Source organism: Eulemur rufifrons, chromosome 6, assembly GCF_041146395.1.
Source record: "Eulemur rufifrons isolate Redbay chromosome 6, OSU_ERuf_1, whole genome shotgun sequence".
In the NCBI taxonomy this organism is placed as follows: Eukaryota; Metazoa; Chordata; class Mammalia; order Primates; family Lemuridae; genus Eulemur; species Eulemur rufifrons.
Genome location: NC_090988.1, coordinates 104,843,789 through 104,870,323, shown reverse-complemented (window position 1 = coordinate 104,870,323; position 26,535 = coordinate 104,843,789). Strand labels below are relative to the sequence as shown.

The following is a 26,535-nucleotide window of genomic DNA, read 5'->3' as shown; positions in this document are numbered from 1 at the left end:
TCCCAGGACATTTCCCTGGTTGAATCACTTTAGCATTCCCCTAAAGGACTATTTTACACCTCTCTCCTCAAACCTCTACCCTTTTCTCCATTTTCATCTGATAACGTGTTTCCCCTGTGTGAAAAATGAAAGCGATCAGAAAGCGTTTCCGTGTCCCTCAGGCCTCTGCCCATGCTCTTTGCATTTCCTGCTGTTCTTCACCCCGGTCTGCATGGCTGCCCTGGCGTTCTCTGCCTTCCTCCTGTCAAGGACACTGCGTTGCTTCTGTGTCCATCCCCTCGTGCATGCCAACGAGATGCGTCAGTGTCCTGTTTTTACCGGATCATTCCTGTCAGCATATAGATATATATGCAGCGTATAGATACTGAAATCTCCCATCTTTAAAGTAGCTTGTTCCACACTACATCTTTCTTTCGTTACTACTCTCCAGAAAAGTTGATATTTGTGGTCTTCAGTACTCCCTGTCTCTCTTGGATCCACTACAGTGAGGTTTTTTTTTTTTTTTTTTTTTCTCTTCGATTTTACTATAGCAGCTCCTTTTTGAGGTTACTAGTGACCTCTTTGGTGAATTCCAATATCAGTGAATATAGCAGCAGTCACAGCATTTGATGTGGTTGATAATGTTCTATTCTTTGAAACCTTCTTCCCTTTGCTTCTGGGATAGTACTGTTTATTTTCAGTTTCTTTTGCTGGTTCCTTTTCATCACTCCAACTTCTAAAAAATGAGGCAGTGTTCCAGGGATATATGTTTAGACCTCTTCTGTATTTCTGTTTAGTCCCTTGTGATCTCATCTCATCTAGCTAGAAGTATATATTTCTAACTAAAAATTTTATCTTTGGTCTGAATTTCTTTCCTCATCTCCAGACTTGTATGTTCATCTGCGTACTCAACATTTTCAGCTAGATGTCTAGTTTAACTAGACATCTAGATCCCAAATTTAACATGTCACAACTGAACAACTCGTCGCCTCCTTCTTCTCTCCCACCCATTCCAATAATTGTTTCCATTCCAGTCTTCCTCATCTTTTAAATGTCCACTCCCTGTTTCAGTTTCTCTGGCCCCAAACCACATAGACGTCTTGACTCCTTTCCTTCTGATACTCCCCCATCTAATTCAAATAATTATCATGAAAGTACATTCTGTTTATTTTTATTTTTATTTTTGTTTTATTTTATTTTATTTTTTTTTGAGACAGAGTCTCACTCTGTTGCCCAGGCTAGAGTGAGTGCCGTGGCATCAGCCTAGCTCACAGCAACCTCAAACTCCTGGGCTTAAGCGATCCTACTGCCTCAGCCTCCCGAGTAGCTGGGACTACAGGCATGTGCCACCATGCCCGGCTAATTTTTTCTATATATGTTTTTAGTTGTCCATATAATTTCTTTCTATTTTTAGTAGAGACGGGGTCTCGCTCTTGCTCAGGCTGGGTACATTGTTTTAATTATTATATTTTTAATTAAAGCAAATAATTTGAGGTGTGGTAGCTAAATACAAATTACAGAGAGGTGATGTTGATAATACAAACATTTAAAAAATCTCAAAGACTTAAAAGTAGTATTTTCTTATGGTTGAGACTTTTAACAAAACAGTTTTTGTATATCAAAATTGCTGACAGAAGGCTGCTGAAATGCAATACTGTTCTTTGGATTCGTTTTTAAAAATTAAAATCATGTAAGCTTGACTGAACCATTTCAGTTTTTCAGACTATTCCTTTTTCTCATGTGTGGCATCTTTCTAGATCTCATGTGTAGCATCCTTCTAGAAGCTCTAGGGATGTTCCCTAGGAAGCTGTCAGACTCTCCTAGTGAATGTTGCTGTTAGGCTGTGACCACCTGCCGTGTGGGAGTCAGAGAATTAACCCCACAGTGCCAGGTGCAGAGGTCTGTTGGATTATCACAGCACCTGTGTGTGCACAAGTTAAACTGTGGCAAAAGATGCAAAGGTTGTTAAACAGGATTGCACACGCCTTCTCCTTTTGTATCGCGGCTTGTCAGTAAGTGTTCCTTTCTCTCCTTGCTTCATCAGTATAGCCTTAAATGATGCCAAGGGTTATCTTCCTTCATGTTGTGAGGTCCATAGTTCCTAAATTAAATATCAATAAATTTATTTTACCTAGTAAATAGTCTTAGTTTTATTAGTGTCATATAAAGATGGATGAAAAGAAAGGAAGAAAACCCGAGTTTAAGTGCTCAGGAGGGGTTCCTTGTGTGTCCTCTGCCTCGTCCCCTCTGAGAGCTGTGCGGCATTTCCTCTCATCACAGTGGCTCACGTCCGGGTGTTCTGTGCTTCTTTCCCAACATCAGTCACAGTCGTGACTATCTCCCTGCTGGACAGTTGGCACCAGGGGGTACTGTGCAGAGAACTGCCTGACCCAGTGCCTTTGCTTCTTGGTTAACGTCAACTTTCTTGCCTGCTGCGTTTGCCTGAGGTCAGTTAGGAAGTGGCAAGGGATGAGGACAGGAAGTCCAATCTTTTGCTGTAAAGCCTGATATTCCTATTCTGTACTTTCAAGCCTTGGATTCATTTTAAGTCAAGTTGTTCTGCTTATTTACAGTTAAGTCTGAACATAGAGGTGTCTTTTAAACTTTAGAAATGGCTGAAGTTACAGAAGGCTGCAGAAGAATTATGGTTAGGATTGCATATGTTGTCATTAAGTTTCGTTCTTTATTTTGACTGGTGACTCCATTATAAAAAAAATTGAAAGCTACATAGTTTGAGTCGTGCATTCAAAGTTATGGGGTTTGGTGTGACTGCCTCTTAGGCAGTCCTGCATCCTGCATCCTAAACATTATCGTTTACTTTGGTATAATGGCTTCGTTCTGCTTGTTTCTGTTCTTTTGATCTGTGGATTTCTCATCCATCTTTTTTGTTGTGGCTTTCATTTGGGATTTATTGAGTGGGAAAACTGGGTCATTTGGTTTCTCGCAGTCTGGTTTTCGAGGATCGCAGCCCTGTGGTCCAGTTTGACCTGCTGCTCAGTCCTCTGTATTTCATGGAAACTGAAGGTTGGTCCAGGGGCTGTGGGTGGGTCGAGGCTGCTGGACAGGCTACGGAGAGTTGTGTTTTCAGGAGGCACATGTGTCGCGCCATCTTTATGTTCTCCATTATTTTTAAAGAAAATGAGAAATAAAGCCTGTTTTTAAGAAATAGATAATGGATACCAACTTTCCTCAAAATAAAAAATTCACCTTTCAAACTTACTTTCTATGTTAGTAGTACTGAGAGTAACAACTGATGGTTCCAAAGTAGGCACAGATTGGGTAAAAATCCAAAACAAGCATATGAAGAAAACCACGTGGTTTTTGCCAACGTTTTTTCCTTAATCTTAGTCAAAAGGGTATGTGCCTAAATTTTACTAGATGTGAGACCAGCTTTGTCTGATGCTTCCAGATTCATTCGTTCAACAAATATTTTAATGAGCATCTACTGTATTCCAAGCCCTTTAACGTTTACGTTTGCAAACTGCACACCACCACCGAATTCCTCTGCGAAACCTTATCATTTAAAAGAATGGCAAGGTAATAAGGAATCTCAACACCGTTTCTTGCACGCATGAAGTCAGTGGATTGGGGCGCTTTTTCAGCCGTCAAAGCGGCATCAGCGAGCCGCTGCCGACCACACCCGGGACCCAAAATCACAACCAGCAGCCACAGCCGGTGAAACCACCTGTGAGAGTCGTCCGCGCTCCTCCACCGAGGAGGCGGCCGGGACTTTCGCTCCGAGCCCAGCGAGCTCCGCTGCGGGACCGCGGGCGGGACGCGCCGGGCGCCTCGGGCGACAGTCCGGCTCCGGAGCCCGGGTCCCCGCCCCGCCAACCCTCACCTGGAGACCCCGGGCCGTCCCCGCCCGCCCCTCGCGCCACCCTCGCGACCTCCAGACACGCCAAGTTGGGGGGAGGGGTCTGCGTTTCCCCTTTACCGCGGCGAGCGGTGGGCGCCTCAGTCGCCCGCCTGCCTCAATTCCGAGCTGAGCTCGGGTCCCTTCCTCAGAGGGAAGGGACGAAACCCAAAGGTCCTCGGGGAAGAGACCTCACCTGAACCTGGAAACGGAGCCGCAGGCTCGGCCCGGAGCCCACGGGCCGCGCTCACGGCGGAGCCCTCAGGGACCGCGGTTTGGGGCTTCAGGCCGCCGCCCAAGGGCCCGAGAGGGCGAGGCGCGGGGCGGGCGCCGCACTCACCGGCACCTCTGTCTCGGCCGCCCGCTCCCGCAGCGCCGCTCTCTGGCCGGCTCCGCGGCTCCCGCCGCCCTCACGCCCGCAGCTGCGCTCCCGGTTCCCTCCGCGCCGCCCAGACTCGTGTGCGCGGGCGCACCCGGAGGCGTCGCGCGCTCCCAGAGGGGCGGGGGGCGGGGCCTCACCAGGCAACCGCGGCGGCTGCCGTGCCGGCCCCGCCCCGGCCAGGGCCCGCCTCGGGATGGGCGGGCGGCGCCACCCCCACCTTGGAGCCGCACAGGCTGGGCGGCCGCTGCTGTGGGGAACCGGCCGCGGACAGCAGGGAGTGGAGCCTGCGCGGGAAAGCGCGCGCGGAAGATGGCCACGGAGCCTGCGCGGGAGCGCGCGGGAGCCTCTTCCCAGCCCGGCCCGCAGGCGGCTGCGGCTCGCGCCCGCCCGGCCGAGGAGGGGCGGCGTCTGCGCGCGGTGTGGGCCGCGGCGGCGCCCTGAGGAGGAAGCGGGGTGCCGAGCTGGCGGGGGGGCGAGGTGTCTGTCGGTCGCAGTTGAGACCGCGAGGTCCTGAAACCCTCCGACCACTGTTTTTTTCAATGTAACAGTCAGAATCGTTTGTCATTCACTGACTTCAGGCCCAGCACATCCAGCTGGAGTTTGCAATGCGAAAACTGTTCGTGCCCCAGACCCCTGTGACTCCTCCCCCGGATCGCATAGGTCCCAGAAGTCGGGACACGTGACAGTGTCCCAGTCTAGCGGCCAGTACTCCACCAAAGGACCCGCCAAACTCTGCCTGTGGTCAAAGGGACAGAGAGAGCCAGGTGCTGGTGTCAGGGCATCCTTCCAGCTGCTCAGGCCACAGACTTTGGCATCATCCTTGGTCCCTCTCACACTCTCATTTTCACTTCCAATCTGCCAAGAAAGCTCGTTGGTTCCACTTCCAAAATAAATCAGACTAGTTCTCACCTGCGTTACTTCCAGCATCTCAATGATACCTCAGTGACCTACTAAACCGCAGGGCCTCCCTGCCCATCATCTACTCTGTTTACTGTCAAAACAGCCGGAATATCCTCTCACAAGGAAATGTCACTTTGCGTTGATACTTAGCCTGAGCCAGGTATTTAAAATTGCAACCGCCAGACACCAATTCTCAATCCTTCCTACTTCATTCTTTTTCTTTTCTTCCCATGACACTTCACACCTGGTAGCGATCTCTATGGTCAGCTTTCCGGATCTACGGTTAGACATTCACAGATTCAACTAACCGCAGATCACAAATATTCAGGAAAAAAAATTAAATAACACAAGAAATACAGTATAACAACTATTTATATAGCATTTACATTGTATTTGGTATTGTAAGTAATGTAGAGATCATTTGAAGTATACAGGAGGATATATATAAGTTATGCGCAAATATTATGCCATTTTATATTAGGGACTTGAGCATCCACAGATTTTGGTATTGGTGGGGATCCTGGAACCAATCCCCTAAAGATTCTGAGGTATGACTGTATTTATTTTACATGTTTACCTTTTAGTGTCTCTCTGGTCTTCGCCGGTAGAAGCTGGGATTTTTGTCTGTTTTGTTCAACTGATGTACCCAAGTGCCTAGAATAAATGAAAAATTTTTAAATTCCCTGAGATAATAAAAAGTGTAAAGCAACAAAAAAATGACCCGTTTTGTATTTTAAATTTCCTCTTGGTTTCAATTTCTATTAGTTAATTTGGTCAATATTATATTCATAACACTCTCCTTACATATTTAATTTAGCCTTTAAGATTTAAAACAAAGCAATTTAAAGCCACAGGTTATACAGTACAGTTTGGATTTTTGTTTGTTTGTTTGTTTCTCTGTCTTTGAGACAGGGTCTTGCTCTGTCACCTGGGCTAGAGTGCAGTGGCATCATAATAGCTCTCTGCAACCTCCAACTCCTGGGCTCCAGGGATCCTGCTGCCTCAGCCTCCTGAGTAGCTGGGACTACAGGCACACGCCACCACACCTGGCTAATTTTTCTTTCTAGTTTTTGTCGAGACTGGGTCTCACTCTTGCTCAGGTTGGTCTCGAACTCCTGACCTCAAGCGATCCTCCTGCCTCGGCCTCCTAGAGTGCTAAGATTACAGGCATGAGCCACCATACCATGTCCCGTCCCCGCCTCCCACTTCCCTCCCGTGTCCGCCCCGGCCCCGCCCCCATCCCCGCCCCCACTCCCCTCCGTGTCCGCCCCAGCCCCGCCCCCTCCCCGTCCACCCCTCCCCAGCCCCGCTCTTCCCCCCGCGGCCACACGGGGGCGCAGCTGGACAGCGGCCGAGAGCGGGGCGGGGCGGGAGGACCGGGATGGGGAGAGGACGAGGAGGGGAGGGGAAGGGGCTGCAGGGGAGGCGGGGGTCTGGCGTGTGAAGTGGCAGATGGGGGATGGGCGGTCAGGTGGAGGATGGGGCGGGAGGCGGGCCCAGGAGGTCGGGCCTCGCGCGAAACTTGGGGGGAAGCCCTGAGGGATCCCCGGGAGCGGAGCCTTCAGCCCGCAGCCTTACCCTCCCAGGGCTGGGGGTGCGCTCGGCCCCACGGCCCCCTGGAAGGGGTGCGGGTCTCGGGAGCTCCTGCCAAGGCTGCTCCGCCCCGGGCTGCGGGCAGAGGGTCCCAGAGCCGGGCGTGCAGCTGTGGGCGCCAGGCCCACCTCGGAAAGCCCAGGCAGCGCTGGGAAGTGGGAGGCGGGGCCTTTCCCTCCTCCGTGTTTAAGGCTTCAGGTGGCCCTGTGGCCTGGCGGGCCGCGGAAGGCGGAGGAGGTGGGTGCTGTGGCCCCTGCCGGGCACCAGGAGCTCCTCCCAGGCCCCGCGCACGCCAGGTTCCCACTCCAGCGCCTGGCCAGGTGCAGATGGTGCGCTGCTGTCTGCCCAGCCGCATCACGCTGGGTCCGTGGCTCAGGGCAGATTCCCGAACCTACCCCAGGATGAGGGCAGCTGCTGCCACACTGCACGGGCTGGTGAGAGGGCAGGGACGTAGGCTCCTTCCTTGGGACCCTCTCCAGCCCGTCTGCCCAGTGCACGCCCGGTGAGGGATGCAAACCGGTGTCTCCCTCAGTGCCCCCGTAAGCAGGGCCGGCCCCGTTGAGCTGGCACGGCGTCTCCGTCTGAGCCACCCCCTCCCCGCTACGACTCAGCACACACACCTGTGTGGTTCACGCCAGCGCAACAGGGAGAATCTTCTCTGCTCTCGACAAAGGATGAAGGTTTCCCTCTGCAGAGCGAGGCTTCCCAAGTCCCTCAGCAGACCTCAAGGTCACCCACATCTCGGACCCAGGGTCTGAGCCTTGGGGCCGGCCCTGCCCCGGGAGAGAAGGGACAGGGTGGCAGGCCACGGCTGTGGCTCCGGTCAGGTCCCTGCCTGGCTGAGACAGTATGTTTCCCCACTGCTCCCTGCTCCTTGGAGATGGAAACTGGGCTCTTATAAATGTGTCCTCTGCACTGTGTGGCATTTCTGAAACCCAGACGTCTCTGGGCCCTCCTGTGGCTCCTTCCCCGAAAGCTGGAGGGAGCAGGGAAAGGCTTACCAACCACATCTCGGCTCGGGACCTTAATGATTCCCAGAGCGGGGCAGGTGGCCTGTCCCGGATAACCCCATGGGTCAACACAGAAAGGATGTTAACTTGCACCTGCCAGCCAGAGTGTCCTGTCCCGTCCCAGGACGTACACGTGACCAGGAATTCAGAACTCCCCAAGGGGAAGCGCTCTTGGGGGGAAGAAGTGTTGGGCACGGGGCGGGGGGACTTCCTGCAAGGACTGAGGGAAGATGCACCAGAGACGGGGAGGATGAGCCCATGACGCTCCTCCCAGCTCAGGCGGTGGCCACAGTCCCCTTGGATGGAGAGCTACACACTTGGGTCTGTTTTGTTTTATTGGGAACACACAGAAAAGCTCTCGGAACACACAGGTGCAGCTCAAAGGACAATCACAACAGACACCCACAAAACCACCATAAGGCAAGAGGTGGGAGGAGGGGGCTGGGGCCCGGGCTTGCTGGCGGGGTGGGGGCACTCAGAGGTGGCTTGGCTCAGCAGCACCTGCTGGGGGGCAGAGGGCAGGCACAGCTGGAGGTGTCACACCTGCTGGGAGAAGATGCCGGGATTCAGTCTGCACATGCACAGCAGCCAGAGGACACAGAGGGTCGTGGAAACCCAGATCCACACGTCTTCGTAGGGCTCAGCACGTGGCCTTCGGCAGGCGCGGCCAGAGCGGAGGTCTGCCTCTCTGCGGCTGCCACGGCTGGCCTTGCCGAGCCTGGACCTCAGCCGTCCCTTCCCGTAATAGCTGTAGGTGAGCAAGCCATGGTTTTGGGGGCCGTGGGCCATGTGGCCCGCGCCCTCGCGAATTACATCCAGGACTGAGAAGGGGATGGTGATGGAGCCCTCACTGACGCGCACGGGGCCGTGGGCACTGGCTGGAGGGCGGGACTCGTGGCCCACAGGGCCCTGGCTGCCATCTTCCTTCTCTCTGCCTTCGGTGACGTCAATGAAAGAGTCTGCCTCTGATGTCATCAGGAAAGGACCAGGCGGCCAGGGAGCCAATATCCTTGGAAGTGAGGCCACTGGCGTTGGTCTCCGTACAGGGGTCATGACCAGCAGTGACGAGGCCCTGGTGGCCACCCTCCTTCCCGTTGCTTTGGGCAACACCAGCAAAGGCATCTGCGTCCTCAGTAAAGGTGGAGGGGAGTGTGACCGAGTGCTCCCCGCTGGCCGTGGGGCTGTCCACAGCAGTCTCCGGGAGGGGGGGTGTTTCCTCCGCTGGCAGGGCCCTGGCGGCCACCCTCCTGCCCTTGGCCCTCTGTGCAGCAGGTGAAGGCATCCTTGTCCCCAGTGGCCCTGGCAAAGGACAGGGGGAAGGTGAGGGAGCTCTCCCCATCGGGCCCGAGGCTGACAACGTAGGACCCTGTCGGCAGGGCTGTCCGCAGGACTCCGAGGCCGTGGCTGCAGGAGACGGGGCCATGGCCTCTGGCCACACCGACAGGGAGGGAGGAGGTGTCCCTGGCTTTGAAGAGGAAGCCCTGGAGCTCGAAGGTCGTCTTGACTTCAATGAGGCGGCCTCTGCCCCGGAAGATGGGGTCTCTGACATCCACCGCCATGCCTTTGCCCTTGGGCGCGGCTGTGGAACCCTTGCCAAGGACGCGCGGCCCCCCCACCCCCCCACCCCCTGCTGCCAGCTGCAAGGAGGGAGCTTCCCCCAGGGGAGGCACAGCTGTGGGCGACTGGCCCCTGGCCCATGTCCGTGTCCACCAGGGAGAAGGGGACAGCGACGATGCCGTCGCCCTCGCTTAGGAAGTCGTGGGTCTCAGAGAGGGGGCTCTGGAACTGGCACACAGAGAGCGAGATGGTGACGAGGCCCCTGGCGCACTCGGCTGTGGGGCCGCTGCTGGGCGTGGGCTGGGCCGTGGCGGTGGCCACGCAGCTGCTTCTGCCCAGGGCGGCAACGGGCAGGCGAGTGTCGTTCCAGCACGCCTGCCCTCAGCAGTGGTGGGGCTCCTGGCCGCTGGCCCACAGGCCGGCCTGGGTCCCCCTGGAGGAAGCAGACCCCCAGGTCACAGGCCTCACAGCAGTCCCCAAAACACATCTCGGGGCACTGGTCTGGGCTGAGGCTGTCCCCATAGCATTTCTGGAGGATGTCAGTGTCAGTGGGCAGAAGTGTCCGCGGCCACGGTGTCGGCAGGTCTGTCCTCCCGAGGCTCTGGGGGCCGGGCTGCCCCAGGCCTCTCCCGGTGCTGGGTTTGCCGTCAGCCTTTGGCGTTCATGGTCTTGTGGAAGCGTCACCCCAGTCTCTGCCTTCGTCTTCACACGTGTGACTCTGCACAAACGTCCCCTTTCTACGGGACACCAGTCACACTGGATTAGGGCCCACCTACTCCGTGTGACTGCTCTGAGCCAGTGCCGTCCGCAAGGCCCTGTTCCCAGCGGGGTCGATTCTGAGCCCGGGGCTGGGGGCCTCCCCGGGTGCCCACGGCACGTCCCGTCTGCCGCACGCAGCTGACACTGGGACCCATGTGCGGGTCCGTCACAGACGCTGGGACACTCTGCTCCTCACACTCAGCCAGGTCTGCTGGGGACAGAGAGCTGCTCATGGCGCTCGCTCCCTCCGACCGCAGGGGGGACCCGGGACTGTTGCCAGACAGCTCCCGCCCCCCCAACACCCGACTACCGGGCCAAGACCGGCCTCTGTCGGGGCCGTGAGTCCGCAGGTTCTTCCAGTCTAGACCGTGCGGGGCGTGGCCCTCTCCCACCGCTACACGATCCCAGTGAGAAGCTTCAGGGAGACTGTGAAACCCCACAAATATGACCGCACCCAGACTCAGCCAGCGCTCATTTAAAAATATTCACCTTCGTGGCGGGACTCTAACAGCTAAGGAGGCCAGGTAGGCTCCCTGGAGGAGGTGGGAGGTGCCTTGGGTGGACACTCCCGGGTGGACTGGGCAGGGGCCAGATGGTCCCCCTCAGCCTTCCCACGCTGGGCCCCCGGGGGCAGGGGGTGCGGGGCCAGGCTGGGGTGGGGAGGGGGGCGCGTGAGCTCCCGGGAAGTCCTGGCCCTCGCCCCACCTGCCAGCCGGCGGGGGCCCAGCCAGACTCGCTGCCCTGGGTGGGTCCAAAACCGATGCCAGCGGCGGGGAGCCAGGGCCGGGCCGGCGGGATCCCAGCAGAAGGGCCCCCTGGGACTCACACAGCGAGGAAGAGGTGGTCCCTGGACCCGCCGCTGCAGGGAAGCAGACACTGCGAGGGTCCGTTCCACAGACAAGCACCTGACACTCCGTGTGCGGGCAGACAGAGCAGCCTCCCCGCCAAGCTGGGCGCCCAGCAGCGCTGCGGCTTTGACCCCGCGGGGCCCTCTGAGGGCGCGGGTGGCGCTTACCCCGCCCCCATCCTGGTGCGCTGGTCCGGACACGTGGGGGGGACGTGCTGGCTGAGTCCACCCCTGCATCCCTGCGGCTGCCCCGGCGTGAGTGATGGGGACCCACAAGTGCTGCCCGAGGTGTCCGCTGCCGCGAGGACCCCACCCTGCCCTGCATCCCCAGAAACTAATACTGACAATTTAATTCAAAAAATGTGGGTTGAGTTGCACATAACCCATGCACAGAAAACAATAAAAAAATAACAAATTAGAATGGATCGTTTAGTTTTAATAAAACACCATGGCCCCAGGGAATTTTTTTTTTTTAGTGTGGCAGTCAGGTGTTAAATGTTTCACATGGAACTTACCAGGCAGAGCACAGCATCCAGGAGGTTCCAGGGCGTCCTTACCATCTGGGTTTGATGGTACAAGTGCAAGTTTACGTGCTCAAGCCATGACACAGGTTCTGAGGGGCTGTGGAAGAAATGAGAGCCCGGGAGTTAATCAAGACAGACAAGTGAGGCCCAAGAACCTTTGCAGAAATCCTCCAGGCCCAGGCTGAGCTGCTGGCCGGGCCGAGGCAGCCCAGGGCCACCTCCATCTGCTCCCTGAGCTGCAAATAGGCTTCCGTGGGTGGCCCTCTTCACTATCTAGAGAAAATTATAAACCATCTGTTCTCACATTCATTGGTTTTTAGGGGAAGAAAAAGGAAAAGTTTGGCTTGTCCAAGGAAGCACATGGCTGCAATAGGCACAGGCCCATTTTTACCAACATTGCTCCTTTATTGATAAACACGTCTCACGCCCTGGGGTTCTTCTGCCCCCGCGGGACGCAGAGACCGAGCTGACGGCACTTTCCAGGGTCCAGACTCACCTCACGGGCCTGCGTCTGCTCTGCCACCAAACCCAGGGGATTGGCCTGGCCTGTGCTGTCCACACAGAGAGCCGAAGAGTGGGGCCAGGAGCACTGCTGGGGGGGCGGGAGGAAGGAAGATTTGATGCAAGTGATGTCAGCCGGAGCCAGGAGGGGAGGGGAGGGCATCTGCAGCGGGCCACGTTTTGTGGGGCTGGAAGGCGTGGGGTCTGCGGGCGTCCTGTTGGAGAGTGGGCTGCTGGCGAGTCGCCGGGGTCCTGTACAGAAGTTGGTCAAGTCTGCTCTTTAGGCTGCACTGTCTGAAAGGCTGAGGTCCTGGGGAGAGAACAAAAAGTGCCTTAGGGTGGGGTCACTTTGCAAGGCCGAGTACACGAGCACCCGCAGGGGTGTGTGATCCGAGGACCCAGCGGTGTGGCCTCAGGCTGGTGGCAGCACCTGTGCAGCCAGCCCCACCCCACACTCCTCGGTCTGCGCATCCCCGGTGCATAGCACGTAGTGTCCAGATGTGAGGACCCCCCACCGGCTGCCTGGACCCTCAGACAGAGGGGGCTTTCCGAAGCTGCCCTCCAGTGCTGCCCCCCACACTGGGAATGCCCGTCAGGCGTGGCCCTGCATGGGGTGGCAGGCACAGAAGAGCCCCTGCCCCAGGCCGCCCGTGTGCCCACTTGCCTACTCAGATGGCAGCCAGGCAGGGACCACAAAGCACTTGCACCTGTCCTGGCCTCGGGGGGCCTCGCGGGGCCGCATGGTGGGCAGAGCTGAGCTGTCGTGTGGGTGCTGTACACATGGTTGATGTCCCTGCCCCGTCCTCCTTCCCCTGTCTCGTGTCCAGGAAGTTGAGCACATTCGACTGTATCACCCAGAACAGCAGAAAAAGCAATTGGAGAGCAGCAGTGCACATGAAGGACTTCACCAGGTACTGCTGTCCCTCGGCCTCAAGTCTGTCAAGGGCTGGGGACCCCACAGCCACACTCCTTTGCCTCCCTCCTGGTATGGCCCTAGGACTCTGTGTTGTGTGTGCACCTGTCTCTGTGTGAGGCTGCGTGTGTGTCTGTGTGGTGTGTGTGGTGTGTGAGGTTACATGTGTGGCTACAGCAGTTTGGTGTGTGCTCACAGGAAGACTGAACGCTTCTCCTGGGACTGGGGACAGCGAGAGTGTGCCCTGCCACCACTTTTGATGTTGCACTAACGTTCCAGCCAGCACAACAGAGCAGGAAAAATGAAGGCATACAGAACACAAAGTAAAACTATGTTTATTTTCAGGCAATAAAATCCTGAAAAATAAATTTGAAAACTACTTGAAATAACAAATTAGCTTAACAAGGTGCAGGGCATAATATCATGATACAACACTTAGTCATTTCTGTACACTGGCAATGAAAAATCTAAGTTCTATTTGAAAGCTATTCTATTCATAATATTACCAAAAGAATAACTTTAACAGAATTGGTGGAAATATATTCCCTGAAAGCTGTAAACCATGGCTAAGAGAAGTTGAAGACAGTCTATTAAATGGAAAGATCTACAGTATTCACAGATTGCAAAAAAATGTTATTAAGGAGCAGTTTTCCCCTAAACTGATCTACAGACTAACCAGGATCCTTACTGAACCCTGGCAGCGCCTTTTTTTAGTGGAAATGACAAGCTGACCCTAACATGTGTATGGAAATTCAGAGCATCTAGACAATATACCAGCCAAAACAATTTTGAAAAAAGAACAAAATTGAAGAACTTACACAACCAGACATCCAATTTTACTACAAAGCTATGGCAATAAAGACAGTGTGATACTGACATAAAAATGGACCTACAGACAAGTGGAACAGAATAGAGGTCCAGACTTAAACCTTTCATTTATGGTCAATAAATTTTAAACAAGGATATCAAGATAATTGGATGGGGAGAAATGACAGCTTCAACACACGGGACTGTCTACAAAGGTCTGTTTGTATATCGTCTATAGTACCAAATTTGCTTATAAATAAATATTTGTAAATTATGCAAATAAGCCCAGATGCTTTTCAAATGCACAGGACTTAGTAATCTTTTGGCAGATGAGACTGGTCTAATATTGGTTTGATGGGAATGACTAGGTCTTCAGCTAGATATACATATATTTAACTTTAAAGTTCTTACTTTTATGATGCTTTCTTGGCATGAAAATTTAGCCTGGGATGATGGCTATATTTGTCTGATGTCTCATAAAATTTTCCAGGCATAATTGTTAAGAATGAATAAATTGGGTAGATGTGGCTAGGAAAAAAGTTTGTAAATAAATTTTTGATAATGGTTATATTTTGTAATATGTTTCCTTGGGGAGGTTTCTCAAATATTTTAAGTAAATATACCCTTAGAGTTTTACTAAGTGAAGTTAAATGATGAATATTCATTGAATATATAGATATTATCTAAATAAGATAATTCTAAAACAGTAATTGAACATTAATTGAATAAGAGTTTAGACTCATATACTTTTGACTTCTTATTTCAAAGAAACAAAAGTTATCTGAGTCTGTTAGTGACCCATGACTCTGTTTAGTGAAGTACCTCAAACCTTTTAACATCTTTGGCAGGTTTTCCTGGGATCAAAATCCTAAATTAAATCTTTTTGACCTAAAATTAACTTTGGGATTTTCCAGTTGGACCCCAGGAGAGCATCAAAGAATGTATATCTCTTCTTGTGGAGATATTAAACTATTAGGCTAATTTGGTAAATCGTATAGGAAGCATTGCTAAATAAGAAATATTTAACTTGGTCATATTTGTGTAAATGTGTTATTAAAATGTATTCCAAAAATATGTGATTCTGAAAATTCTAATGTGTTGTGTTATGTGCTATCAGTCATCATGATTACTATGTTAAACTGTTATATGCCACAGAAATACCTACATTTTCTTGCCAATTGTAAACTCTCATCAGACTTTTGACCATGGCTGTTCTGGGTTTCCACAGTTATTATTTTAAATTCTTTGATGGAAGCATTTTCAATCAGCTATAGTCCAAAATTGTTAATCAAGATTAAGAAAAACAGGCCGGGCGCGGTGGCTCATGCCTGTAATCCTAGCACTCTGGGAGGCCGAGGTGGGCGGATCATTTGAGCTCAGGAGTTCAAGACCAGTCTGAGCAAGAGCGAGACCCCATCTCTACTAAAAATAGAAAGAAATTATATGGACAGCTAAAAATATATATAGAAAAAATTAGCCGGGCATGGTGGCGCATGCCTGTAGTCCCAGCTACTCGGGAGGCTGAGACAGGAGGATCGCTTGAGCTCAGGAGTTTGAGGTTGCTGTGAGCTAGGCTAATGCCACGGCACTCACTCTAGCCTGGGCAACAGAGTGAGACTCTGTCTCAAAAAAAAAAAAAAAAAAAAAAGGATTGAGAAAAACAATCTTGATTACATGAAACTAAATAATTGATAACAATACTGCTTTTATGCCTTTATTTAAAATGTTGGTTCTTTACCTAAATGTTTTCCAGAGTCAAGGAAATTTTCTTTCATAAGCTCTGTTTAGTTTGCAACAATTTCGTAAAGTATCCTTTTGTGAACAAAGATGAAAGCATTTGCTTTTTCTCCCTACTCGATTCCTTCAAAATTCCGGAAGTATTCGTGAATATCCTTATCTTTATTTATATAAGTTCAATAAAAATATGCTGTCTCTTTACAAGCAGGATACAATTGGAAACACTGGCCATATTCCCAAGGATTTGACTGAAGTGTCATGTTTAAGACTATGCATAAAATGCCAGTGTTCCCAGCCTTACAGAGAATGAGTAAAAATTTGTCACTTCCTGGCAGTGACAGACCTTAAGACTCTAAGTAAAGAGAACTATAAGTAAAGAGACTATAAGTCCGAGAACCTTAAGACTATAAGTAACACCTAAAGCCTGCCTTGGTTTGGCTTCCTCCTCTCAAGAAGTTCTAAAATCTGAGATTCCTATATGATCAACGTGGACAGACAAAATCATGCTTCTAAGGAAAACTGAAGCACACCTGCTAGTAGATTGAAGCCCTGTGCACTGTGTTCGAGTCCTTGTTATCTACCTGTAGCCTGGAATGGATCCTAAATCCCCTGATTTCCTCCAATATTTGGCTACAACTAAATCCTGCTAAAGTCCCCAGGACCTCTCCCAGCAGCAAAGCAGGGATACTCCAGGGACATTCATGGAACACGACCCCTATCCAGATTAATCAACTAAGAGATTTAAATATTAAGATTGGAGAGAAGTTAGATATGAAGATTGGAGGTGTGGGTGACACTGGGGCTACGCTGTCTATCTTTAGCCCCGGCACAGTGTCTCTGTGCCCTCCCTGGGGTTCTGAATTCATCTAGATGGTTGGAGTGGCCAACGAATCTATGACAGTTCCTAAATCTCTACCTATCCTCCGACTAGGACCCCTCGTGACAGCCGTGGCCTTTTGCTTGTCCCGTCAGCCCCCATACATCTCCTGGACAGGGACTTCTTAAAAACCTACCAGGCCCATACGTCCTTCTCCCAACTAGGGGAAATAATGCTTGAGTTATTTTCACCAGGAGACTTTGCCACACAACAGCTTTTACCCAAATTCCCATCTATTCAGTTAGCCTCGCCACCACTACCCACCCTGCTCCATAAGAGCTACGTGGGAGTCTGGGCACAATCCAACACCGAGGACAACCCTCAGGTTGTGAAGATGACAGTTGTGTACACTCCCGAGGACGCGATTCACCCCAGGAGTCGACCCCAGTGAAGGAGCGAGATGGGGAAGCTTTCTGTGGTCCTGCGTTGGACGAGGTTCTGCTTGGGATGACCGTGTGGTCAGAAACCTTTCCCATGCCGTGAACAGAGCTGCCGAAGCCACCAGGGCACAGCGGGGTCCCCAGACGCCCTCGCGGGTCATCGCAGCCCAGCCGCTGCGTGTGTTAGACCAGCCCCGCTGCGCAGGTGGCGTCTCTGCCGCTGCCCACACTCCCGCCGCACCTGGGTCGCGTGACAAACCTAAGATCTTGCGGCAGCGACGCTCTGACAGACGCGTCTTCAGAAAGCCCCCGGCCCGGCCCGACGGCCTGGACTCAATTTCCCTTTCTGAGCTGTTTCCAGGTCCCGTCCGCACCCCACCCCTCGGACCCTAATGAGCCTCCTCGCATCCAGGCTGGGCTCGGCGTCCTCCCCACCCTGCCTCAGCGTTCTCACAGGCGTCTGCGGGAGGCCCCGGACCGTGCCAGCTGACTCTCCGCAGCCGGACCCACAGCCGAGGCGACCCGGAACCGATCCGTATTTCACAGGCGCTTGGGTGTTTCCCAGGCACAGGGCTGGTGGCGCTGCCCAACCCCTCCGCTGCCCCTGGGGTCCCGCGGGGAATAGGGGGACCGGGCCAGCTGCAGCCGCTGCACCGGACGGGTCCGGCTCAGAGGCAGAATGCGGACAAATGTGTACCTGAAAGCCCATCCTTCAAGACGGACCCGAGCAGCTGCAGGGTCTGATTTTAACATGGAGCCCAGAGGTCATTTGCTGACTGGAGGCCACGCCTGCGCCACGCCCACACCGCACTGGAGTACCTCAGAAACCTGAGCCTCGGATCAGCTTTAGCACGTCTGGAGCTCAGCTGCATTAAGCAATTAGATCTCAGCTGCACTGACTAATCAGACTCAGCCACACTGACCAATCAGACTCAGCTGCATTGACCAATCAGACTCAGGCTCACTGACTGATCAGGACTCAGCTTCACAGACCAATAAGACTCAGCCGCATTGACCAATCAGACTCAGCCACGTTGACCAATCAGGACTCAGTTGCAAGACCAATCAGATTCAGCCACACTGACTAATCAGGATTCAGCCACATTGACCAATCAGGATTCAGCCACAATGACGACTCAGACGCAGCCACACTGACAAATCAGACTCAGCCAAAATGTCCAATCAGACTCAGCCACACTGACCAATCAGGACTCAGCCTCAGCGACCAATCAGACTCAACCGCATTGAGCAATCAGACTCAGCCACGTTTACCAATCAGGACTCAGCCGAACTGACCAATCAGATTCAGCCACACTGACTCATGAGGACTCAGCCACACTGACCAATCAGATTCAGCCACACTGACTAATCAGGACTCAGCCACATTGACCAATCAGATTCAGTCAAATTGACCAATCAGGAATCAGCGAAGGTGTCCAATCAGACGCAGCCACACTGACCAAGGCTATTAAGCCACACTGACCAATCAGGACTCAGTTGCATTAAGCAATCAGACTCAGTGACGGTGACCTATCAGAACTCAGCAGAACTGACCAATCAGATTCAGCCACACTGACTAATGAGGACTCAGCCACACTGACCAATCAGATTCAGCCAAACTGACTAATCAGGACTCAGCCACACTGACCAATCATATTGAGCCTCATTGACCAATCAAGATTCAGCCGCACTGACCAATAAGACGCAGCCACACTTAGGAGGCAGACTCAGCCAAATTGACCAATCACGACTCAGCCAAATTGGCCAATCAGATCCAGCTACACAGACCAATGTGGAATCAGCCGCACTGACCAATCACATTCAGCCACACTGACCATTCAGGACTCAGCCTCACTGACCAATCAGAGTCAACCACATTCAGCAATCAGATTCATCCACGTTGACCAATCAGGACTCAGCCACACGGACCAATCAGATTCAGCTGCATTGGTGAAGCACGTTCAGCCGCACTGACTAATCAGAATTCAGCCGAACTGACCAATCAGATTCAGCCACATTGACGGTGTAGACTCAGCCAAATTGTCCAATCAAACTCAGCCAAGTTGTCGAATCATGACTCAGAAACACTGACCAATCAGATTCAGCCGCATTGACCAATCAGATTCAACCACACTGACTAATCACAGGCAGCTGCATTGACCATTCAGACACAGCCACGTTGACCAATCAGGACTCAGCAGCACTGACCAATCCGATTCAGCCACACAGAATAATAGGCGGAGCCTCATTGAGCATTCAGATTTAGCCACGTTGACCAATGACGACTCAGCAGCACTGACCAATCAGATTCAGCCATACTTACTAGTCAGGATTCAGCCATACTGACAAATCAGATTCAGCCACACTGACTAATCACAAGCAGCCATATTGAACATTCAGACACAGCCACGTTGACCAATCAGGACTCAGCAGCACTGACCAATCAGACTCAGCCACACTGACTAGTCAGGACACAGCCACACTGACCAATCAGATTCAGCCACGCTGACTAATCAGATGCAGCCGCATTGAGCATTCAGACTCAGCCACCTTGACCAATGAGGAGTCAGCGGCACTGACCAATCAGATTCAGCCACACTGAGTAGTCAGGACTCAGCCACACTGACCAATCAGATTCAGCCACGCTGACTAATCAGACGCAGCCGCATTGAGCATTCAGACTCAGCCACCTTGACCAATGAGGACTCAGCAGACTGACCAATCAGATTGAGCCACACTGACTTCTCAGGAATCAGCAACACTGACCAATCACATTCAGCGACAGTGACTAATCAGACACAGCCGCATTGAGCATTCAGACTCAGCCACGTTGACCAATGAGGAGTCAGCGGTACTGACCAATCAGATTCAGCCACACTGAGTAGTCAGGACTCAGCCACACTGACCAATCAGATTCAGCCACACTGACTAATCAGATGCAGCCGCATTGAGCATTCAGACTCAGCCACGTTGACCAATGAGGAGTCAGCGGCACTGACCAATCAGATTCAGCCACACTGAGTAGTCAGGACTCAGCCACACTGACCAATCAGATTCAGCCACACTGACTAATCAGACGCAGCCGCATTGAGCAATCAGACTCAGCCACGTTGACAAATCAAGACTCACCCGCACTCACCAATCAGATTCAGCCACACCTACTTTTCAGGACTCAGCCACACTGACCAATCAGATTCAGCCACACTGGCCAATCAGACGGAACCGCATTGAGCATTGAGACTCAGCAACATTGACCAATCAGGACTCACCTGCACTCACCAATCAGATTCAGCCACACTGAGTAGTCAGGACTCAGCCACACTGACCAATCAGATTCAGCCACACTGACTATTGATGACTCAGCCACACTGACCAATGAGGTTCAGCCACACTGGCTAATCAGAGGCAGCCGCATTGAGCATTCAGACTCAGCAACGTTGACCAATCAGGATTCGGCAGCACTGACCAATCAGATTCAGCCCCACTCATTAGTCAGGACTCAGCCACACTGACCAATCAGATTCAGCCACACAGACAAATCAGACGCAGCCCTACTGAGTATTGAGACTCAGCCAGCTTGACCAATGAGGACTCATCCCCACTGACCAATCAAATTCATCCACACTGACCAATCAGATTCCGCCGCAGTGAGCAATCAGACTCAGCCACGCTGACCAATCAGGACTCACCCGCACTCACCAATCAGATTCAGCCACACTTACTAGTCAGGACTCATCCACACTGACCAATCAGATTCCGCCGCAGTGAGCAATCAGACTCAGCCACGCTGACCAATCAGGACTCACCCGCACTCACCAATCAGATTCAGCCACACTCACTAGTCAGGACTCAAGCGCACTGACCAATCAGATTCAGCCACACTGACTAATCAGACGCAGCCACATTGAGCATTCAGACTCAGCCACGTTGAACAATGACGTCTCAGCGGCACTCACCAATCAGATTCAGCCACACTTACTAGTCAGGATTCAGCCACACTGACCAATCAGATTCAGCCACACTGACTAATTGAACACAGCCGCATTCAGCAATCAGACTCAGCCACATTGACCAATCAGGACTCAGCAGCCCTGACCAATCAGATTCAGTCACACTGACTACTCGGACTCAGCCGCATTCAGCAAGCTGACTCAGCCACGTTGACCAATCAGGACTCAGCCGCGCTGATCAATCAGACTCAGCCACACTGATGGAGCAGACTCTGCCAAATTGACCAATCAAGACTCAGCCAAATTGTCTAATCAGATTCAGCCACACTGACCAATCAGTACTCAGCTCCACTGACCAATCAGCTTCAGCCACATTGATCAATCAGGATTCAGCCACACTGACCAATCAGACTCAGGTGAACTGACCAATCAGAACTCAGCCTCACTGACCAATCAAACTCAGCTGCACTGGCCAATCAGGACTCAGCCTCACTGTCCAATCTGACACAGCTCATTGACTAATCAGTACTCAGCCACACTAACCAATCAGACTCAGCTGCATTGAGCAATTAGAAGTAAGCCACCATGACCAATCAGACTCTGCTGCATTGACCAATCAGACTCATCTGTATTGACCAATCAGGACTCAGCTGCACTAGTCTATCAGACCAAGCCAGTGAATCCCTCATTTGTATAATGAACCTGACTGGAGCCTGGCGTTAACTTCCTCTGTGTAACGTGAGCCTTCCCTGTGCTCTCTGGAATGGCCACCCTATGACACGGAAGGCGGGGTCTCTGGAATGAGTCTCTTTCCTCCAGACTCCTTTTTAGAGAACTTATGTTCCCAGCACGCAGGGGTCCCACAGACTTTCCCCCAGCTGTCCACACCCTCGGGCCAACCCAGCCCTGCCCTGCACCCTCCCCAGACCTCCCGCTCAGGCTGCAGCTCATCCTTGCCCAGGCCCAACAGGAACTACTGGAACCCCGAGGGCACGGACCTCTCTCGCTCTGCAGTGGGCTGCATGGTCGCCATGCCCGGCAGAGGCTGCCCAGCTCCTGCTCATCAAAGGGCCCATCCTCTGGCCGCCTGGGACACTGGGGAGCCACCGCACCCCGGCTGAGAATCCTTGCTCAAGGCCAGAGACCCTGAGTCCCCACTGGGACCCCTGCTGGTGGCCTTTGCGATGCAGCTTGAAAGCTTCCAGCTATGCCAGCTTCCTCTGCCATGTGGCACCCTGCTTGCAACCCGCACAGCTCCCCACTGCCTCCTGCTGGTGTCCTTGGCTGGACGTTGGAACATCCCAGGGACCACTTCCCGTTGCTCCCCAACACCTCTGCTGCTTCCCGCCAGGACCCTGCTTGGCCAGGCCAGTGCTCTAGCATAGGTAGCTTCCTCTCCAGGGGCCAGGGCATATTGAGGCTGGCAGGCATCAGGCCAGCTCGCAGCCCTGGCACGTGGGGGACTGTTGGCCTGCTGTGCCTACTGCATGTACTCGGCGCCTTCCGATGTCGAGGGTCAGCCGTCTGCCCTGCGGCCAGCCAATTCCCACTAAGTCCCCACCTGCCAGGGTCAGAGGCCCCCACATGTGTCTCGAGTGTCTCCTGAGTTTGGGTTTTGTGTCCCTGGTGGATTTTGAGGTGCTTCGCAAGGTGCTCACAAGCAGGAGCTTTGATCGCTGCCATATTCCCTCAGCCTCCTGACCCCCAGCAGCTGCCCACTCCAAACAAAATGATGGGGCACGTTGGGGAGGCCCAGGAACAGACAGGGCTGGGACCAGGCAGGCGAGGCACTGAGCTGGGTGGTTCTGTGCCCCAAACAGGAACCAGGTCGAGAGGCCTCTGTTCTGGCATCCGGCTGCTCGAGCCCCACGTGGCTCCAGTGAGAGGGCCCTGGCACTGCCGCTTGAGGACAGAGCCTGCTCTGGGCCAGGTCCTCGGGAGAGGCTCAGCAGGCCTGAGGCTGCGGGCAGCCAAATCCCAGGGCCAGGGGCCAGGTGTGCTGTGGGCCGGGTGGTGTCCGATGGGCTGGTCCTGCCTTGGCTCTGCGGAGGGGGAGGGTGTGAATGGTGCTGCCTCTCCAGGGAGAGGCTGAAGACGTCCAGGCGTTGCTGTGGCCGAGCATGACCGACCACCGACTGCCAGCAGCCCCAGGCCACCTGGAATGAAACTCCAAACTCTGGAGCCCCCCGCCCCCGGCAGGGGATGGGGGGTGAACGCTGAGGGAGGAGTCAGACCATGCAGGAGGGACAGAGAAGCCCCTTAGCCCCTGCACAGTCCCATACCTGTGGATTGGGCACAGGGAGCTGCCCAGGAGCCCTGTGTCCCCGAGACTCCTGCACCCCACAGCCACACCCCACCCCGCTGCCAAGTCAGCGTCCTGACACCCTCCTGGCCCAAAGCAGTAGCCCAGGGCCTGGTCAGCAAGAGAGGCTTCCAGGAGGGAGAGCTGCCCCCTCCCCATCCCACTGCTGCAGAGGGCGGAGGGGTAGGACAGGTGTGGACACAGGTCTCCCAGCTCCCCTCTCTGGGCTTCCCTGGGAGGCTTGGTCCCACCAGGGCCTGCCCCACACCTGGCTGTGTAGATCCCACTGGTTCAGGAAGGCCCTGGGACTTTCTACCAGGTTCACATGGTTGGGGAGGAGAGTGGGGCTCCGTGACCATCCTTTAGTAAAACTGAGTCCGTTCCATCCACGGAGCTCCAGAGCAGGTGGCACTCCCAAGATGTCATGTGGTGTCGCTGTGCCACCCAGGTGGCCACACCTCCTACTTGCCCCCTCCCTCCTCTGCGTGTGTGTCCATCTCCGCCTCTTTGTCTCCCCTGCTCTCTTCTCTCTCTGTCTCTGCCTCTCTCACTCTCTTGTCTCTGTCTCTCTCAGGAGGTGCAAGGCCAGCAGCAGAGTCCAGAACCTGACAGGCAGGGAGTGGGCCTGGCCCAGCCAGCTCAGGTGTGAGCAGAGGGCAGGGGAATGGGCACCCTTGAGAGCCGGCCTCCTGCGGGGACCTCTGAGCTCCCAGCTGTGCACAGGGACCCTGGGCAGGGAGCTGAGCAGGGCAATTAGGGACCTGGCCCTCCAGTGAACACCCCTGGCAACTACTCGTGACACTGGTAGAGCTGGTGTGATAGCGCCCCCCAAATTCGCGTCCACAGGAACCTCAGGATAGGAACTTATTTTAAAATAGGGTCTTTGTAGAAGTAATTAAGTTAATGATCTTGAGATGGGGGCCCCTAAATCCAGTGACAAGTGTCCTTTTAACAGACACCCCAGGAGGAGGCCCCATGAGGACAGAGCAGAGGAGGAGCTGGCGGCCACAAGCCCAGGATGCAGGGAGCCACCAGACACTGGAGACAAGGAAGGGTCCTTCCCTGGAGCCTCCAGGGGGTACATGGCCCTGGACATCTGGCCTGCTGTCCTGAAGACAGGAAGCTCCTGTTGTTTAAGCCACCCGGTTTTCCAAACACAACTTCTGTGAAGAAGTTCGTTCACTGATGGCGAATCGGTCCTTAAAAACTGGAAGGTAAATCCGTGGAAATTGTCCAGGTCCTGTCAATGGACCAAGAGCCCAGAGCAAGGTCAAAGGGCGCACTGGTCAGGTGGCCATGGCTGGTGAAGGGCCACTAATTCCCAAACCAGGGTCTAATTTTCCCAGCTGAGCAAGGCCCTATGCCACTATTTTAGGTGATTTTCTAAGTGCAGACTGAGCTGACTGCCTGCTAGGAAATGACACACCTGCCATCTAAAATCAATTCCATTCGCAGAGAGTCAGGAATTGTCTTCATGAGCTGGCTGGCTCCTGGTGTGACACCGGGGCCCTGTCTGGGAGCGGGGCCGGGCTTTCTGGTGGCACTGCATGGCCGGCCTGGTTCTCCTCTGGTCAGGGGACTCCCTTAGCTCCCTGGACGGCGACTGCCTGCCTGCTTGTCCTGGAATAATTCTGCTCCCGAAGCCAAGGCCACCTCTAGCTGTGATTCTATTGATAAAATCACTGAATTTATGTCAAGAGCACTTGTACTCATTTTGAAAAATGGACCACTGAGTCACCTTTTGACTAAAATGGTAAAAGGAACACAACCGGGTTGATCTTTTCACTACCTGGTTTATATTGTCAATACTAACTTCCAGAAGGCAAGTGCCCAGGGCTCCGTGGGCCACAAAGAAAGCCCAGGCAGCCACAACGGATGTAAAAAGAAACTGAGTCACAGGACTGGCCCGGTGTGACCCCACCCGCTCGCGCTCTGCTGCTCTGTGCCTTGCCTGCGCTCTGGAGGGGACTTCTCAGAACAGCAAGAGTTAGGGTCAGTCTGGGCGGCGGCTGCAGAAGCGACCCCAGAGGGGCTGAGAGGAAGCTGAGGCCCGGCCACTGTGGTGGCCACACTGCCCCCAGGTTCCTGAGGTGTCAGTGCTGGTCCTCGCAGGCGGCATGGCCTGTTGGATGCCAGCACCCCTCACCCCTTCTCCGGTTCAGCATCCCATCGTCCTCTGCTGCCTTTGTGGGTCTCGAGCGAGGGCCCGGGGCCACGGTGCCACCTGCAGACAGGTCTTAGCGCTCTCTTGCTGCTCCGTCCCATCTCTGTGGCTGCCAATGATGTAACTGGTGCTCCTGGGCGTTCCTGGTGTCCGGGCATCCATGGGCTGGATAACAGGCCAGTGAGAACAACCTTGGTGGGTGACTCAAGTGCTGGAACGTTCCACCTTCCCATCCTGATGCTCCCACGCAGGGACACGGCATTGCCATGTGACCAGGCAGGGTCTCCTCTCGGCCCCCCCAACCTGAGAAGGAGCAGCTGTCCTCGCTTTCTCACCTTAGGTCTGGGCGCAGGTGGCTCCAGCGGTCACCCCTGCCGTGAGCCTGTTCTCAGCCCCAAGTGCGGTTCCTGGGGACTGAGGGCGCCAGGCGGCTGGGTGCTGGGAGGCCTCCTTGGGCCAGGGAAGCCCTGCGCATCCATATCTCCTTCCGAGGGGCTGGGGGTAGAAGATGGCCACCAGCCGCCCCTGCCGCAGGCCCTGCCTGCCTGCCTTCCTCAGTTTCCCTTCCTGGAAGGCTCCTTGCCTGGACTTCCCTCTCCCGCCTGTCCTGTCCCGTCCACTGCCCACCCCTGGTCTCCAAGCGGGTCCGAGGCCACATCTGGTTCTGGCGAGCAGTGGGGTCCCGGGGTGTGCTCCCTGGCAAGGGCTGTCCTTGGACGTGTGCAGATGTCCTGGGGACACCTGCTCGGGACACCAGCTCCACCCTTCTCCTCTCACTTCCACGGGAACAGTGAAGGAGACCTGCAGGGCTTCGTCCCTTTCAGCCTCCAGGTTGCCCGAACAAAGGGCAGGCACACCTGGCACCCTCTCGGGGCTGGGGCCTCACTGGGGTCCGAGACCCCATCCCAGCGACCTTCTGGGCCAGCGAGCAGCCTGAGGCTGGGCCCCTGGGATGGGCTAGAGCTCAACAGCCCGGGCGGTGCCTGGCCCCTGGCTGGCCTGTGCCCGCAGGGGACAGCGCTGTGGCTCCTGCTGGGTGTGCGGGGGAGGCACAGACAGCCAGTGCTTCTTTGTGCCGCCCTGGGAAGCTCTCCCTGTCTGGGGCAGCGGCCGTAGCCACGACAAGTGGCCACTCACATGGAGTGTCCCGAGGAGAGGCGGAGGAGTGCCCTGCTGTGACTGGAAACACGAACAATCGCCCCAGGGCCACTGTGCTCAGCTGGGCTCGGACAGAAGAACTGAGAACGCCCAGTGTGGGGAGCTTGGTGCCGCCCGGGGCGCCCACAGCCTCTGAACGGCCTTTGTCCGCTGGGCCTGTTCACTCGGGCCCTGGGGACCCGGGAAGCGCTGGGCTCGGGGACGCAGCACGGGGAGGCGAGCTCTTCAGGGGTGCCGGCCACTTCCTCCCACCAAGGGCAGTAGGGAGCCTCCCTTCCCCGACTCCAGACTGCTGTGGTCTTTCCATTCCACTGTCCCCAGGCCTCACTGTGACCACCA

The 26,535-nt window shown here is 54.2% G+C and overlaps 1 long non-coding RNA gene and 1 pseudogene across 3 annotated transcripts; both read right to left on the bottom strand.

Annotated features, from left to right (window-relative positions):
* Positions 1–8,257: 8,257 nt before the first annotated feature.
* On the bottom strand, positions 8,258–9,764 carry LOC138385053 (receptor-transporting protein 5-like; annotated as a pseudogene).
* A 63-nt stretch (positions 9,765–9,827) lies between these two features.
* On the bottom strand, positions 9,828–17,512 carry LOC138385468 (uncharacterized). 3 transcript variants are annotated; one of them, XR_011233717.1, is made up of 4 exons: positions 17,320–17,512; positions 11,904–12,218; positions 11,399–11,504; positions 9,828–10,247 (listed from the first exon to the last, which is right to left on the bottom strand). It is a non-coding gene; the product is annotated as an uncharacterized lncRNA (long non-coding RNA). The 3 variants fall into 3 exon arrangements; XR_011233716.1 differs by having other exon boundaries at positions 9,828–10,244; XR_011233718.1 differs by lacking the exon at positions 17,320–17,512 and adding an exon at positions 17,077–17,123 and having other exon boundaries at positions 9,828–10,244.
* Positions 17,513–26,535: the final 9,023 nt, after the last annotated feature.